At 39.5% G+C, this 15,578-nt stretch overlaps 1 pseudogene; it reads left to right on the top strand.

Annotated features, from left to right (window-relative positions):
- The first annotated feature begins 245 nt into the window (after positions 1–245).
- On the top strand, positions 246–13,639 carry LOC118847014 (annotated as a pseudogene).
- The last annotated feature ends 1,939 nt before the right edge of the window (positions 13,640–15,578 follow it).

Genomic DNA, 15,578 nt, shown 5'->3' with positions numbered 1-15,578 from the left:
CGAGCAGAGGATGAATGGCAGCTTAAAGAAGACAGAAGGAATTCATGCATTGGTTAGGTAACATGGACTGGATAATTGTTCCAACTTCGATAGTCCATTATTTTTAAGATGTCGGCAAGGCAGAGAAACACTATAGAAGGTGGTTCTGATTTCTCTGTAGCTAAGCTGAAAGTACTCAGAAAGACACAAGCGTCAGTGAGGTTGTTTTGGTTCGGTAGTCAGTGGAATTCTTTGAAGTTTTCACGATGAGGAAGGTTCTGAGAAAACCCCGAAAACTCCTTCCACCAAAAAGGATTGAGGGACACAGAACGGGAGCAGCTTTCGAGGGAACTGAAGTTGTGACTAGAGTTACACAGCCAATGGACGTAAACAGCAAGGTAGGATGATGGGAAGGAAACTGGGATGCCCAAGTAGGAAGTGGGAATGAGAGATCATGTGTTTATGGTACTGGCTGCGCTTTGAAGGAACTGAGACTGGAAACTTGTAAAGGCAGGGGTGGGGATAGCTGGCTATTGTGAATGGCAATCCGTAGTTGGGTGGTGAAGTGGATAGAGCAGTGACCTTTGAGTCAGGAAGATCTGAGTTTAAATCCTGTGACCCTGGGCAAGATACTTAACCTCTTCGAACCTCAGTTTTGTCTTCTATAAAATGGGGATAATAATAGTACCTTCTGCACAGGGTTGTTGTGAGGATCAAATGATATAATAAAGTGCTTTGCAAACTTAAAAAATCTACATAATATATAAAGAATTTCGTCAACTCTATAAGAATACAAATCATTCCCCAAATTATAAATGGTCAAAGGATATGAACAGGCAGTTTTCCATGAAGAAATCAAAACAATTTATTTTTTTTTAATTAAGATTTTTTATTTTTAGTTTACAACACTCAGTTCTGCATGATTTTGAGTTCCAGATTTTCTCCCCCCACTCCCTCCCTAAGACAGCATGGAATCTGATATATCTTCTACATATAACTTCGCATTAAACGTATTTACACAATAGTCAAGTTATAAAGAATTATGACCAATGGAATGAATCATGAGAAAGAAGAACCAAAACCAAAAACCAAAACCAAAACCAAAAAAAAAAAAAAAACAAAAGAAAAAAAGGAGAGCAAATAGTTTGCCTCAATCTGCATTCAGACTCTATAGTTTTTTCTCTGGATGTAGATAGCTCTCTCCATCATTAATCCTTTAGAGTTGTCTTTGAAACTTGTATTGCTGAGAAGAGCCAAGTCTACCAAGGTTAGTCGTCACAGAATCCATATATTTGTGGTTGTGTATAATGTTCTCCTAGTTCTGCTCTGCTCATTCAGCATTATATCGTGTAGGTTTTTCCAGGTTATTATGAAGTCCATATCTTCCCCATTTCTTGTAGCACAATAGTATTCCTTTACATTCATATACCACAACTTTTTCAGCCATTTCTCAATTAATGGGCATCAACTTAATTTCCAATTCTTTGCTACTACAAAAAGAGCCACTATAAATATTTTTGTACATATGGGTCCTTTTCCCACTTGTGTGATCTCTTTGGGATATAGCCCTAGAAGTGCTATTGCTGGGGCAAAGGGCATACACATTTTTATAGCCCTTTGGGCATAGTTCCAAATTGCTCTGCAAAATGGCTGGGTCAGTTCACAACTCCACCAGCAATGTAACAGTGTTCCAATTTTCCCACATCCTCTCCAGCATTTATCATTTTCCTGTTTTGTCATTTTAGCCAATCTGACAGGAGAGATGTAGTATCTAAGAGTTGTTTTGATTTGCATTTCTCTAATCAGCAGTGATTTAGAGTATTTTTTCATATGCCTATAGATATCTTTAATTTCTTCCTCTGAAAACTGCCTGTTCGTATCCTTTGACCATTTCTCAATTGGGGAATGACTTGTATTCCTATAAATTTGGCTCAATTCCCTGTATATTTAGAGATGAGGCCTTTATCAGAGACATTAGTTGTAAAGATTTTCTCCCAAGTTTCTGTTTCCTTCTTAATCTTTGTTGCATTGGCTTTTTTTATACAAAACCTTTTCAATTTAACATAATCAAAATTATCCATTTTGCATTTTGTAATGCTCTCTGTCTCTTGTTGTGTCATGAATTCTTGGCTTTTCCATAAATCTGATAGGTAAACTATTCCTTGCTTTCCCAAATTGCTTATAGTATCAGCCTTTATTCATAAATCATGAACCCATTTTGACTTTATTTTGGTATAATGGTATAAGATAGTGGTCTATGCTCAATTTCTGCCTGCCATTTTCCAATTTTCCCAGCAGTTTTTGTGAAATAGTGAATTCTTAGCCCAGAAGCTGGATGCATTGGGTTTATCAAAGACTAGATTGCTATAGTCGTTGACTACTGCATCTTGTGTACCTAACCTATTCCACTGATCCATCACTCTGTTTCTTAGCCAGTACCAAGTAGTATTTTTTTTTGGATAATTTATTTATTTATTTAATATTTTTAGTTTTCAACATTGATGTTCACAAGAGTTCGAATTACAAATTTTCTCCACATTTCTACCCTCCCCCCCCAACTCCAAGATGGTGTATATTCTGGTTGCCCTGTTACCCAGTCAGCCCTCACTTCTGTCACCCCTCCTCTCCATCCCCTTTTCCTTTACTTTCTTGTAGGGCAACATAGCTTTCTTTGCCCCATTGCCTGTACATCTTATTTCATAGTTACATGCAAAAACTTTATTTTTTGACCATTTGACTTTGAGTTCCAAATTCTCTCCCCTCTTCACTCCCCACCCACCCTCCCTAAGAAGGCAAGCAATTCAACATAGGCCACATGTGTATCATTATGTAAAACCCTTCCACAATACTCACATTGCGAAAGACTAACTACATTTTGCTCTTTCCTATCCTATCCCCCTTTATTCAAGTTTCTCCCCTGACCCTGTCCCTTTTGATTACCTCCTCCCCCATCTGCCCTCCCTTTTATAGTCCTGACCCTGTCCCTTTTGATTACCTCCTCCCCCATATGCCCTCCCTTTTATAGTCCCCCCTTTTTTATCTCCTTCCTCCTCCTTTCCTGTGGGGTAAGATACCCAATTGAGTGTGTATGTTATTCTCTCCTCAGCTCAAATCCAATGAGAGCAAGATTCACTCATTCCCCCTCACCTGCCCAGAACTGCTTTTTCTTGCCACTCTTACGTGAGATAATTTACCCCATTCTATCTCTCCCTTTCTCCCTCTCTCAATATATTCCTCTCTCATCCCTTAATTTGATTTTATTTTTTTAGATATCATCCCTTCATATTCAACTCTCCCTGTGCCCTCTGTCTCTCTATATAGTACTCAAATTGTTTCTTTCTGGCTGCTTGCAGTATTTTCTCCTTTATCTGGGAGCTCTGGAATTTGGTGACAATATTCCTGGGAGTTTTCTTTTTGGGATCTTTTTCAGGAGGCAATGGGTGGATTCTTTCAATTTCTACTTTACCCTCTGGCTCTAGAATATCAGGGCAGTTCTCCTTGATAATTTCTTGAAAGATGATATCTAGGTTCTTTTTTTGATCATGGCTTTCAGATAGTCCAGTAATTTTTAAATTATCTCTCCTGGATCTATTTTCCAGGTCAGTGGTTTTTCCAATGAGATATTTTACATTGTCTTCCATTTTTTCATTCCTTTGGTTCTGTTTTGTAAGATCTTGATTTCTTATCAAGTCACTAGCTTCCACTTGCTCCAATCTAATTTTTAAGGTAGTATTTTGTTCAGTGGTCTTTTGGACTTCCTTTTCCATTTGGCTAATTCTCCCTTTCAAGGCATTCTTCTCCTCATTGGCTTTTTGGAGCTCTTTTGCCATTTGAGTTAGTCTATTTTTTAAGGTGTTGTTTTCTTCACTATTTTTGGGGGTCTCCTTTGGCAAGTCATTGACTTGTTTTTCATGGTTTTCTCACATCACTCTCATTTCTCTTCACAATTTTTCCTCTACTTCTCTCATTTGCTTTTCCAAATGCTTTTTGAGCTCTTCCATGGCCTGAGACCAGTTCATGTTTTTCTTGGAGGCTTTTGATGTTGGTTCTTTGACTTTGTTGACTTCTTCTGGCTGTATGTTTTGGTCTTCTTTGTCACCAAAGAAAGATTCCAAAGTCTGAGCCTGAATCTGAGTCCTTTTTCGCTGCCTGGCCATGTTCCCAGGCAATTTACTTGACCCTTGAGGTTTTTGTCAGGATATGACTGCTTGTAGAGTAGGGAGTACTTAGTCCTAAGCTTGAGGGGATGCGCTGTTGTTTTCAGAGCTATTTCTACACAGCAAGCTCTGCCACACCAGCGCTACTCCTCCCCCAAGAACAGCCAACCTGGACCAGATCTAAGCTGGCTCTGCACTTCTGCTCTGATCCACGACTTAATTCCTCCCACCAGGTGGGCCTGGGGCCAGAAGCAACTGCAGCTATACTTCTGTATCTGGCTGAACTGCGAACTCCTTTCACTCTGTCCCCTGCAGTTTTTCCCCACTAATCTTCTCTGTTGTCTTTGGTGTTTGTGGGTTGAGAAGTCTTGTGACTGCCTCAGCTCACTGATTCAGGGTGCTAGGGCCTGTTCTGCCCGGCTCCTGGTCTGGTTGGTCTGCGTGTGGGCTCTCCTCCCCTCCGCTCCCAGTTCCATGTGATAGACCTTACCCCGCGACCATCCAGGCTGTTCCGGGCTGGAGCCCTGCTTCCCTCTGCTATTTCATGGGTTCTACAGTTATAGAATTTGTTCAGAGCCATTTTTTATAGGTGTTTGGAGGGACCTGGGGGGGAGCTCATGCAAGTCCCTGCTTTCCAGCCACCATCTTGGCTCTGCCCCCAGTACCAAGTAGTTTTGATGACTGCAGCTTTATGGTACAGTTTCATATCTGGTATGGCTAGGCCACCTTCCCTAGCATTTCTTTTCATTAATTCCCTAGATATTCTAGACCTCTTGTTCTTCCAGATGAATTTTGTTGTTATTTTATCCAGCTCTGTAAGATAATTTTTTGGTGGTTCAATTGGTATATCACTGAATAAATAAATTAATTTAGGTAAACTTTTCATTTTTATTATATTAGCTCAGCCTAACCTGAGCAACTGACATTTTTCCATTTATTTAGATCTGACTTTACTTGGGTGAAAAGTGTTTCATAATTATGTTCATATAGGCCCTGGGTTTGTCTTGACAGGTAAACTCCCAAAAATTTTATAGTATCTACAGTAACTTTAAATGGAATTTCTCTTTCTGTCTCCTGCTGTTGGGCTTTGTTAGTAATGTATAGGAATGCCAAGGATTTATGTGGGTTTATTTTGTATCCTGCAACTTTGCTAAAGTTGTTTATTATTTCAAGTAGTTTTTTACTTGATTCTCTTGGATTCTCTAAGTAAATCATTATATCATCTGCAAAAAGTGATGATTTAGTTCCTTCTTTGCCTATTCTAATTCCTTCAATTTCTTTTTCTTCTCTTATTGCTACAGCTAACATTTCTAGTACCAAGTTGAATAATAGGGGTAATAATACACATCTTTGTTTGACCCCTGATCTTATTGGGAATGCATCTAGCTTATCCCCATTACAAATAATGCTTGTTGATGGTTTTAGGTAGATGCTATTTATAATTTTAAGGAAGGCTCCATTTATTCCTATGCTTTCCAGTGTTTTTAATAGGAATGGGTGTTGTATTTTGTCAAAGGCTTTTTCTGCATCTATTGAGATGATCCTATGGTTTCTGCTAGTTTTGTTGTTGATATGATCACTTATGCTGATAGTTGTCCTAATATTGAACCAGCCTTGCATTCCTGGAATAAATTCTACCTGGTCGTAGTATATTATTCTCATGATAAGTTGCTGCAATCTTTTTGCTAATATTTTATTTAAAATTTTTGCATCAATATTCATTAGGGAAATTAGTCTATAATTTTCTTTCTCTTTTTTGACTCTTCCTGTTTTGGGTATTAGTACCATATTTGTGTCATAAAAAGATTTTGGTAAGACTCCTTCTTCACCTGTTTTCCCAAATAGTCTATAAAGTATAGGATCAAAACTATTTATAGTCATATAAAAATTCACTAAATCATTATTAATTAGAGAAATGCAAATTAAAATAGCCTTGAGATATCATTTTATGCTTACCAGATTGGCTAAAATGATAAAAGGGGAGAGTGACAAATGTTGGAGGGGATATGGAAAAATTGGGACACTAATTCATTGTTGGTGGAGTTGTGAACTGATCCAACTATTTTGGAGAGCAATCTGGAATTATGCCCAGTGTTATTAAATTGCCTATACCCTTTGACCCAGCAGTATCACTACTTAGTCTATTTCCAAAGATAATTAGGGAAAAAGGAAAAGAACCTATATGTTCCAAAATGTTTATAGCAGCTCTCTTTGTGGTGGCAAAGAACTGAAAATTGCAGGGATGCCCATCGATTGGGGAATGGTTGAACAAGCTGTGGTATATGATTTTGATGGAATACTGCTATGCTATAAGAAATGATGAGCCAGATGATTTTAGAAAAACATGGAAAACTGGCACAGAATAATGAGGAGCAAAATGAGTAGAACCAAGAGAACACTGTATACAGTAACAGCAATATTGTTTTAAGAATGATTTTGAGTGAATAAGTTATTTTGAGTATTATAAATACCCAAATCAACTATAAAGGACATATGAAGACAGACACTATCTGCATCCAGAGAAAGAACTGATAAATAGAAATATGTGTGCAATAATTTTACATATATATACACACAAAGGCTTGTGTCTAATGTTAGCCATCTCTCGAGTGGGGAGAGGAATTAAAAAAAAGAAATTTACATGATAATTTTGTTGTATATTTGAAAGGAATAAAAAGTTGTGCATGGTAGATTTGAAGTTTCATGTGCAATCTTTTTTTTTTTATTGTACCATATTATGGAAATGCTTGTTTTATTCCATAAATTAAAAATAAAAATTTAAAAATACTTATAAATGGTGGCTATTATATTACATTATATATTATGATATGATATTATGCTATACACATTATATATTATGTGCAATATGTTATTATACATGTTATACATATTACGCTAGTTGGTGCCTAGCACTATGAAAATTCTAGCTATTACTATTGTTATTATCATTGTTAATGTTTATTATTATTATTATTATTGGTGTCATTGGTAGGAAAGACTGTTCTAGTTCATAGGACCTGGAATTGAGTTCTGTCACAAACCCAGAGCTCTTGGCTCTGACCTATGGTTTCTTTAGCTGCACCCTACCCTCATGGCTTGAGGCTATCATTTAGTAGCATACCTTAAAACCACATAGTCCCTCATTAGAATTGTCCTTTGAGATGAGAAGCAAGAGACCTGAGAGCTCTGGCAGGCAAACTGTCCTGTGAACTTAGTGACATTTATGTTCAAGCACTGTGGGAGCCTAAGGTGCTCGGCAGGAGCTGATGGTGCTTTTTCAGTAATGGTGACAAATCACCAATGATGTGCAACATAATGAAAGGAAGCCAAATTTTTGCTGAACAAGCAAACCAGTTGAAGATTTTCCAGATGATGGAGCCTGCACTTATGCTGTAGCCCGCATACACACCTCACTCTCTGCTCTCCCCTACTCATACCCCCACCCCTAGCCAGAGTAAGCTTTTAGCAAAACGATGAAGTAAAATTAATCTTCAAGGTCCCTTGGCCACCACTCCTGTCAGATCATCTCTCCCCCCTCATAGCACTTTGAAAAGCCAAGAGATACCAACATGCACTTCGAGTGTCTTGCTGAGTTCCTATTAGTATTTTGTTTCCTTTAAATCCCCATAGTTGTATAAATGTAAATATTTCCAGAGTCTGGTTGGTCTAGGATCATTTTTAATGTTACATCAATCACTTTTTTCTTTATAACATAGTCATTTAGCACTTTCCTCTCTAAATTGAACCCTCCCTTTTGACAATGAAAAGCAATTAAGCAAAGACATCCAGTTGTCTGACTATTAAAATAATATTTTGTCCTAGCAGTCCCCCGCCTTTTCGTCTTGAGGGAAAAGATATATTTCCTTATCTCTTCTCCAGGACAGTTGTTAGTTTTTCCATTATTCAGAGATCAATTTCCTTTGAGTGATCTTTTAAAAAAATTTCTTTTTGTAGTCTTTGGATATATTGTTCTTTTGGTTCTACATATTTCACTCTGTATCAGTTCAAAAAAGTCTTTCCATGTTTCTCTGCTTGCACATGACATGCACATTACAACTAGAGCAGCCATACTGGCCAAAAAAGACTTCCTCTTTTGCTTTGTATCTCGTTTCCTGATTCTAGGTGAGCAATTCTGAAAGGGACATTCCTGGCCAAGGAATTAAGAGATTCTGTTCCTCTCAATCACAGGTGACTGGCATTAGGAAGACATTTCCTGCATTGAAGAGGAGGCCCATAATCGAGAAGCGGATCCCAAACTCTGTCATGGTTGGCCAGAAACTCTTGGATTTGCAAGGACATTCCTGAACTCATCAGCATGGCAAACTAGCCAGGGGGACAGTGATACCCTGGCCTGTAGCATTGGCAGTGGGCAACAACCAAGGGGGTATTGCTAGTCTCTGACAAAGAGTGGTGGAAGTCACGCCCAAGTGGTAGCAATGCTCTTGCTTCAGTGAGGAAGTGAAATTTCCCACAGTAGTTTGTAGGAACTCCAAAGAAAGTCAAGTTTTTGCTGAACAAGCAAAGCAGTTGAAGACTTTCCAGAGGATTGAGTCTGCGCTTATGCTGTAGCCCACATAGTCTCACTCTCTGCTCTCCCCTACTCATACCCCTCATCCTTAGTCAGAGTAAGCTCTTAGCAAAATGATAAAGTAAAATTAATCTTCAAGGTCCCTTGCCCACCTCTCCTGTCAGATCATCCCTCCACCCTTATAGCACTTTCAAAAGTCAGGAGACACCAATATGCACTGCTAGTGTCTTGCTGAGTTCCCATTAGTATTTTGTTCCCTTTAAAATTTCTAGGCCCTAGCAGAATGGGCAGAGGCAGTGGAAGAGCACAGGCAGCATCAAGCAATGAGTCTCCATGACAGCAGTGGGCAGTGACACAGGCTCCAGAGGCATCGAGCCTCACTATGGAAGACCAAAAGAGACTGCAAGCAATGAGGAGCAATTATGGGGATGCCATGACTGGGCTCTGGGTGAGAGGCATAGAACAGGGCTGAGTGGCTGAAACCATTTTGTCTCCTGAGACTGCAGCTGCTGAATCCTCATTTCCCTCTTCCCCTTTCCCTCCATCTCTCATGCCCATCTTTCCAAAACTTCCTTCTTTTTTATTTTTTTAATTAATTAATAATTCATTTTTAGTTTTAGTTTACAACATTCAGTTCCTCAAGTTTTTGAGTTTCAAATTTTCTCCCCCTCCTTCTCCTCCCTGCTCCCCACCCACATGCAATCCAACATAGGTTCTAGATATACCTTCACACTAAACATATTTTTGCAATAGTCAAGTTGAAAAGAAGAATTATAACCAATGGAATGAACCATGAGAAAGAAGGAACAAAACAGAAACAAAAAAAAAAAAGAGAGAGAGCAAATAGTTTGCTTCAATCTGCATTCAGACTGTGTAATTCTTTCTCTGGATATGAATCGCTTTTTCTATCTGAGTCTTTTGGAGTTGTCTTAGAACCTTGTATTGCTGAGAAGAGCCATGTCTATCAAAGTTAGTCACCAGAGATACCGTGTGCCTGTAATTGTGTATAATGTTCTCTTGGTTCTGCTCCCCTCACTCTCAAAACTCCTTTCTCTTTCATTTTCTCTCTATTCCTCCCTCCCTCTCTCAGCTGAGATATTGTAGTCCAGGGCTGTCCAAAATGGGGCCTGCAGTGTGATTTATGGGACTGCCTACAAGCATAGAAATTTACATAAATGCTTTAGTAAACAAAGCCGAGCTACCACAGAGCTCTCACTAAAATGGCAAATGAAAATTTATTGCCTATTGTTTCAATAAAAACCTAAGGTTGGACAGCTCTGTTATAGTCAATGGTTTCATGTTATTCTCTTAGCTTGGCATGGGTTTTCAACATTCAGCAATCCTTTTATTGTTTTTCAATTGTCTCCGTTGCGTCTGAACTCTTCATGACCCCACTTGGGGTTTTCTTGGTAAAGATACCGCGGTAATTTGCTCTTTCCTTCTCCAGCTCATTTTATGGATGAGGAAACAAAGGCAAACAGGGTTCATTGACTTGCCCAGGGTGACACAGCTAGTAAGTACCTGAAGGAAGATTTGAACTCATGAAGATGAGTCTTCCTGTCTGGAGGCCCATCACTTTATGTACTATAGTGCAACCTAGCTGTCCCCTAACAGTCCTTCAAGTTGACTTTTAAGGTTATCTTTCAAGGTTGACTTTATTCCATTGCTGTCCTGAGAGAATGTTAGTTCTCTCTACTTTGTCTCCTCGATCCAGGCTTCATTCATTGTCTTGAAGCCCATTAGGTCCCTAGAGAATTAATGTCTTCTTTTGGTTTTGTGTCAAAACTGCCGTCCTATTAGTTTCCTAGACACGATAGTTCTTAGAATCTCTCAATCTCTTAGAATCTCTCTGAAGAATTTCTCTGAATTTTTCTCTCCTTAATAGTTCCCATAACATGGTTTAGTCATGCAGGGGTTACCAGCACAAGTTAGTCACTTGTGGCCTTGAGGTCACATGTGACCTTCTAGGTCCTTGGGTGTGGTCTTTTGACTCAGTCTGAGTTTTACAGACAGCAATCTAACAGGTCAGGACAAGAGAAAGACAGTTCAATGGAATAAAGTCAACCTTGAAAGATAACCTTAAAAGTCAACTTTAAAGGACTGTTAGGGGGCAGCTAGGTTGCACTACAGTACATAAAGTGATGGGCCTCCAGTCAGGAAGACTCATCTTCATGAGTTCAAATCTTCCTTCAGGTACTTACTAGCTGTGTCACCCTGGGCAAGTCAATGAACCCTGTTTGCCTTTGTTTCTTCATCCATAAAATGAGCTGGAGAAGGAAATAGCAAATCCTTTTATTAAGGAGATTTCTTCTGTGAAGTTTGGATTCAGTCAAAGGGTCATATTTGAAAACCTAGAGCACGCCTGCACGGCCTGCACAACCTGTGGCCTGCTAGCTGCTTACTGCCCATGGGCCACTAGGGGGCTGCTGACTGCCTGTAGGTCACTTGCAGCATGCCAAAGGATTTCCTCTACATACAAAGGATGTTTTCCTCCACATTTTTCATGGGCTGCTCAAAATCCTTTGGTGTGCTGCAGGTTGGACAGGCCTGTCCTAGAGGACCACATGTAGCCTCGAGGCCTCAGGTTCCCCACCCCTGGTTTAGTGGAAAGCATCCTGGCAGGGACAAGGAGCTCCCTATTTGCAACAGGTACAAGACAGTGGCTAAAAGAAATGCAAAGAAGCTGACACACAGGAATTGGGATCGAGAGGATGAAGTGGAAGAGGTGGGAACAGTCCCAGTGGCAAGTAAAGAAGTCTTAGAGAACAGAGTTGTTACCAAGGCAAAGTGAAGGAATTTAGCCTTTGAATCTGAAAGTGGAGAGGTTTTTACAGGGTTCAAAGGCTTGGTGATAACTCCAGGAGGAGGAAGAAGAGGAGGGCTTGGTGGCTTGGTGTAGCAACAATCTTGCTAGCAGCTACTGTGGCTGTGTAAAACCAACAACAGCAAGCACACAGAAGGCCCCTACACAAGGTTCTTTGATCTGCTTTACTTTAAGGGGTTAAAATCCCACTTTAATCCAGCATAGGAATATCATTCACTTAGTTCAGGAGGAAAAGCCAGCAACCGGAAGTTCAGAGCAAATACAACCAAATTACAAACATACACAATATAAACTGACCAAATCACAATTCATGATTACCAAATAACCTATGGTTCTGGGTTAGCAAAGCTAGGGGACAGTTACTACAGCTTGCCCAGAGTCCCACACCACTCTTCCAATGACTGAGAGCCTCCAAACCAGCCATCCAGGTTTCTTCAAAGCTGGAGCGCTCCTTAATGGCTACCCAGAATCTCCACACCAACACTCTTCCAATGAATGAGAGCCCCCAAAAGTCAAACACCAACCTTGGATCTTATATATGGATCTCAGGGCCATGGGGCACTTGATTACCTCACTGCTGAGAAGCACCCAAACAAAGAACAGTGAAAAATCCCATTTTGCTGGCTATTGCATTTGAAAGGCAAGACTCATCAAAGGTACTTAACTACCTCAGCATTCCAAAGGAGAAGACAACAAAAAGTCCTGCCCTGATTACCATTACATTGTCTTAGTGCTGAGAAACACTCCAAGACAAAAAGATCTCATTTTACCTGCCCCATTCAAACAAAGGCCAGAATCATTAAAGGCACTTAAGAGAAGAACAGCAAAAAGTCCCACCTTAATTACTGATACACTTGGCAATGCCACTGATTCTCTTTGGGAGCCTGTCCAATGGCAGTAGTATGTCTTATGCACCCACCCTGGCCACTATCAAGGCCATGGCAGAAACAGTGGTAACCTTTGGCAATATCACAACCAATGACTCTACCTCTGTCTTAGGGGCAGACAAGAAGGCTGCCAATCCCAAGATCAATGGGGACAGTCAGAAACCTTTCTCTTCTGGCCATGGCATGCAGGAAGGCCTTCAGTGCCAGAAATTACCACAGACCTTTAGCTGCCTTGAACCACTCTGTGGGGCATTATATCACAAAGCATGTAGACACCAGCCCACCCTACGACCATTTTTAAAGACTATGAGAGGCACCCCCCGAGCAATAAGCAGCTACATGGGAACAACAGCGATGGTGGTTTGGAGAGTAAAGCCAAGACCAGGGTGGTCCAGCCTTCAGGTCATCAAAGCTGCCAGAAGAAGAACCCTTTTTGTTTCATTCAGACAAAGCTGAGGGCTCAGTAAAGAAGACAGAAGCATCACTTGACAAGAAACTGTCCCTGGCTTTAGAAGCATCACTACTACTCCCTTCACTTTGGCCAGAAAGTCAATAGCTATGTCCTAGGCACCTTGGGCTCCAACATAATGGCAAATTTCTCCTGCTCCCCTAGAAATGCAAGTGTATTTGGCAGACATCACCCTGATGAAACCTGTCTCTTCCTTCTCCCCCAAAATGTTGGAGGCTCACCTGGAAGGGTCCACTGGTGAATGCAAACATGGTAGGTAAAGAAGGGAACAAGGACCCACTCAAAGTAATCATGACTGAAGTCAAAGAACAGAATGCCTTTTACTCAAATATATAAAAACTGGCAGTTTTTTTTTTTTTTTTGGTCAATCAGGGTTAAATGACTTGCCCAGAATCACACAGGCACTAAGTATCTTAGGCCAGATTTGAACTCAGGTTCTCCTGACTCTAGGGCTGGTGCTTTATCCACTGCACCATCTAGCTGCCCCAACTAGAAACTGTTTTACAAAAAAGATAATGAGTTTAGAGAGAATGGCATGAGCACTCTGTCAGAAGTCAGAAGACAACTCCTGGTTTAAGCTGATACCAGTTTACGCAACATATTTCTGAATGTCCTAGTTTCATTCAAGATGCCCTGCTTCCAACCAGCAAGAACAACATTCTTATCATGTATGTCCCAAACCCACCAATCAATGAGAAGACTGCTGCCCTTCTTAAGGTGATGCTAATCGGGATCAAAATCACTGAGAATTCTGAAGAATTGCACAAAATCCTACTGGAGAAGAAGGAAGTCTGAGAGTGTAGGACAAGAGTATTTCAAAGATTTGTTTGCCAAATTGCTGCTTTTTTCCCCTTTAACTTGTTTCTTTTATTCTTAACTTTCTACTTTGAGTTTTCAGAGCCTACAGGTATTCTAAAAGGTTTTGTGGGAAAAATTAATATGGTCAATAAAAAGCTTTAATTTAAAAAAAAGAAGAAGAAAGAAAGCATCCTGGCTTGCGAGCAAGAAGAAAATTTGGTTCAAACCTCCCCTCTGACACTGTCGTTTTTGTTGGTCCTTCATTCTCAAAGAGGACCAATGATACCAGGAAAGTGATGTCTTGACTGGCAAGTGAACTGGATTTAAGTGAGGCAGAGCTGTGCAAAGTCATAGGCCTCATTCTTTCCTCTACAATCATCAAAATCCAGTGACAATACAAAAGTTAAGACAACTGGTGATGGCCCAGGAAGCTTGTTGACTTGTTAATTTGCCAGATGTGGGCTTGAATCCTGGTTTTTCTATTTTTATGATGTACCACCTCCTCTGAGCTACTTCCCCCAACTTGTAGTCACATTCATAGATTGGGTCCCAGATATCAAATGCTGCCTCAGATGCTAGAGATAACACTGTACACTAGAGATAACATAAAAGAGGCCCAAAAGAGATTTTATACTGGAGGGGAAGGTGAGAGAATGGGGGAGAGAAATGCTGTAACCCTTGAGTTTCCACTGATGTACTGCTTTTTTGCTTTTTTCCCCCCATCTTTTTAAATATTCTGAACTTGAACATTTCTCGCTTTATATACATATACATGAACATATTTGTATTTACATAGCAGATTATAAGAGAGGGTTGAAATCATGTGAATATGAAACCGTGAATATCTATTTTATACCGCTTGTTTTTTGAAAAAGTATGTAATAAATTTCACACATTACTTTCAATGCTGTCTATGCTTCCCTCTCTTCTGTGCATTTTAAAAATGTTTTAGTGGACTCTTTTTTTTTTTTCCGGCATTACTATGGGCACCTTCTACCTTGAACTCTCTTCCAATTAAAAACAGAAAAAAAAACCCATTGTTGTAATAAGTAATCAAACTCAAACAAAGCAATTCATATAGTGGTGAGAAAAAGAAATAATGATTTTGTGTTTTATAATTATTTCCATTCTGTAATTGATTCTATTCTGTAACTGTCTGAGCCATGTTTCTTTGTCTCTGACTTAAGTTCATAAGTTCATTGAGTCCAGAAGTTGTTTTCTTCCTTGAGTTAGTTTAAATTTCAATTGTCCTATAAATCACATTAAATCAAAGAAGCATGTTATCTCTATATAGCCTTGTATACTCATGTACAATTAAGGGAGATGTATTATCTTATTTACAAGCCTTACAGAATGCAAGTAGGTGCCAAGAAATCTGTTATCTCTGTTCAATCAACTTCTCCTGACTGCAGGATGGAATAGGATGGGAGGAGGGCTTGTTGCTAGCCCCAAGTGTCTGGTCAATTATATTGTTGCCACCTATGATACCTGAGATTTTGTAACCAATCATATTGTTTTCCATCAATGATACTTCCTGTTCTTTGTTCTCTGTACTTCCCCAAGCTATTTGAAGGCTACTAAGCCCTACCTTGTGTACTGACTTGCTGAGGAGTCTAAGACCTATTTTGGTTTTTGTTGACTAGTAGTCTCACCAATAAAATGAATATGCTTGGAACTTTATTGCCTCAGTTTATCTTAATTTTTAAACATAACAGTGGCCATGTCCAAAATTTATGTCTCTTTATACACCTTGAGTCTATCACCTATCTGTCATGAGATGGATACCATGTTTCATTACAGCTGATTTCGAGGTCGCTTTCTCAATCAGAGTTCTTAAGCATTTCAAAGTTGCTTTTCTTTTTTCATTTAATATTTTATCCTCCACTACATTATATGTAAAAACAATTTTAACATTCTTTTTTCAAATTTTGAGTTT

This window comes from Trichosurus vulpecula, chromosome 4 (genome assembly GCF_011100635.1).
Source record: "Trichosurus vulpecula isolate mTriVul1 chromosome 4, mTriVul1.pri, whole genome shotgun sequence".
NCBI classification, from domain to species: domain Eukaryota; kingdom Metazoa; phylum Chordata; class Mammalia; order Diprotodontia; family Phalangeridae; genus Trichosurus; species Trichosurus vulpecula.
The sequence above is the reverse complement of the archived record's forward strand: the minus strand, read 5'-3'. Positions and strand labels throughout refer to the sequence as shown.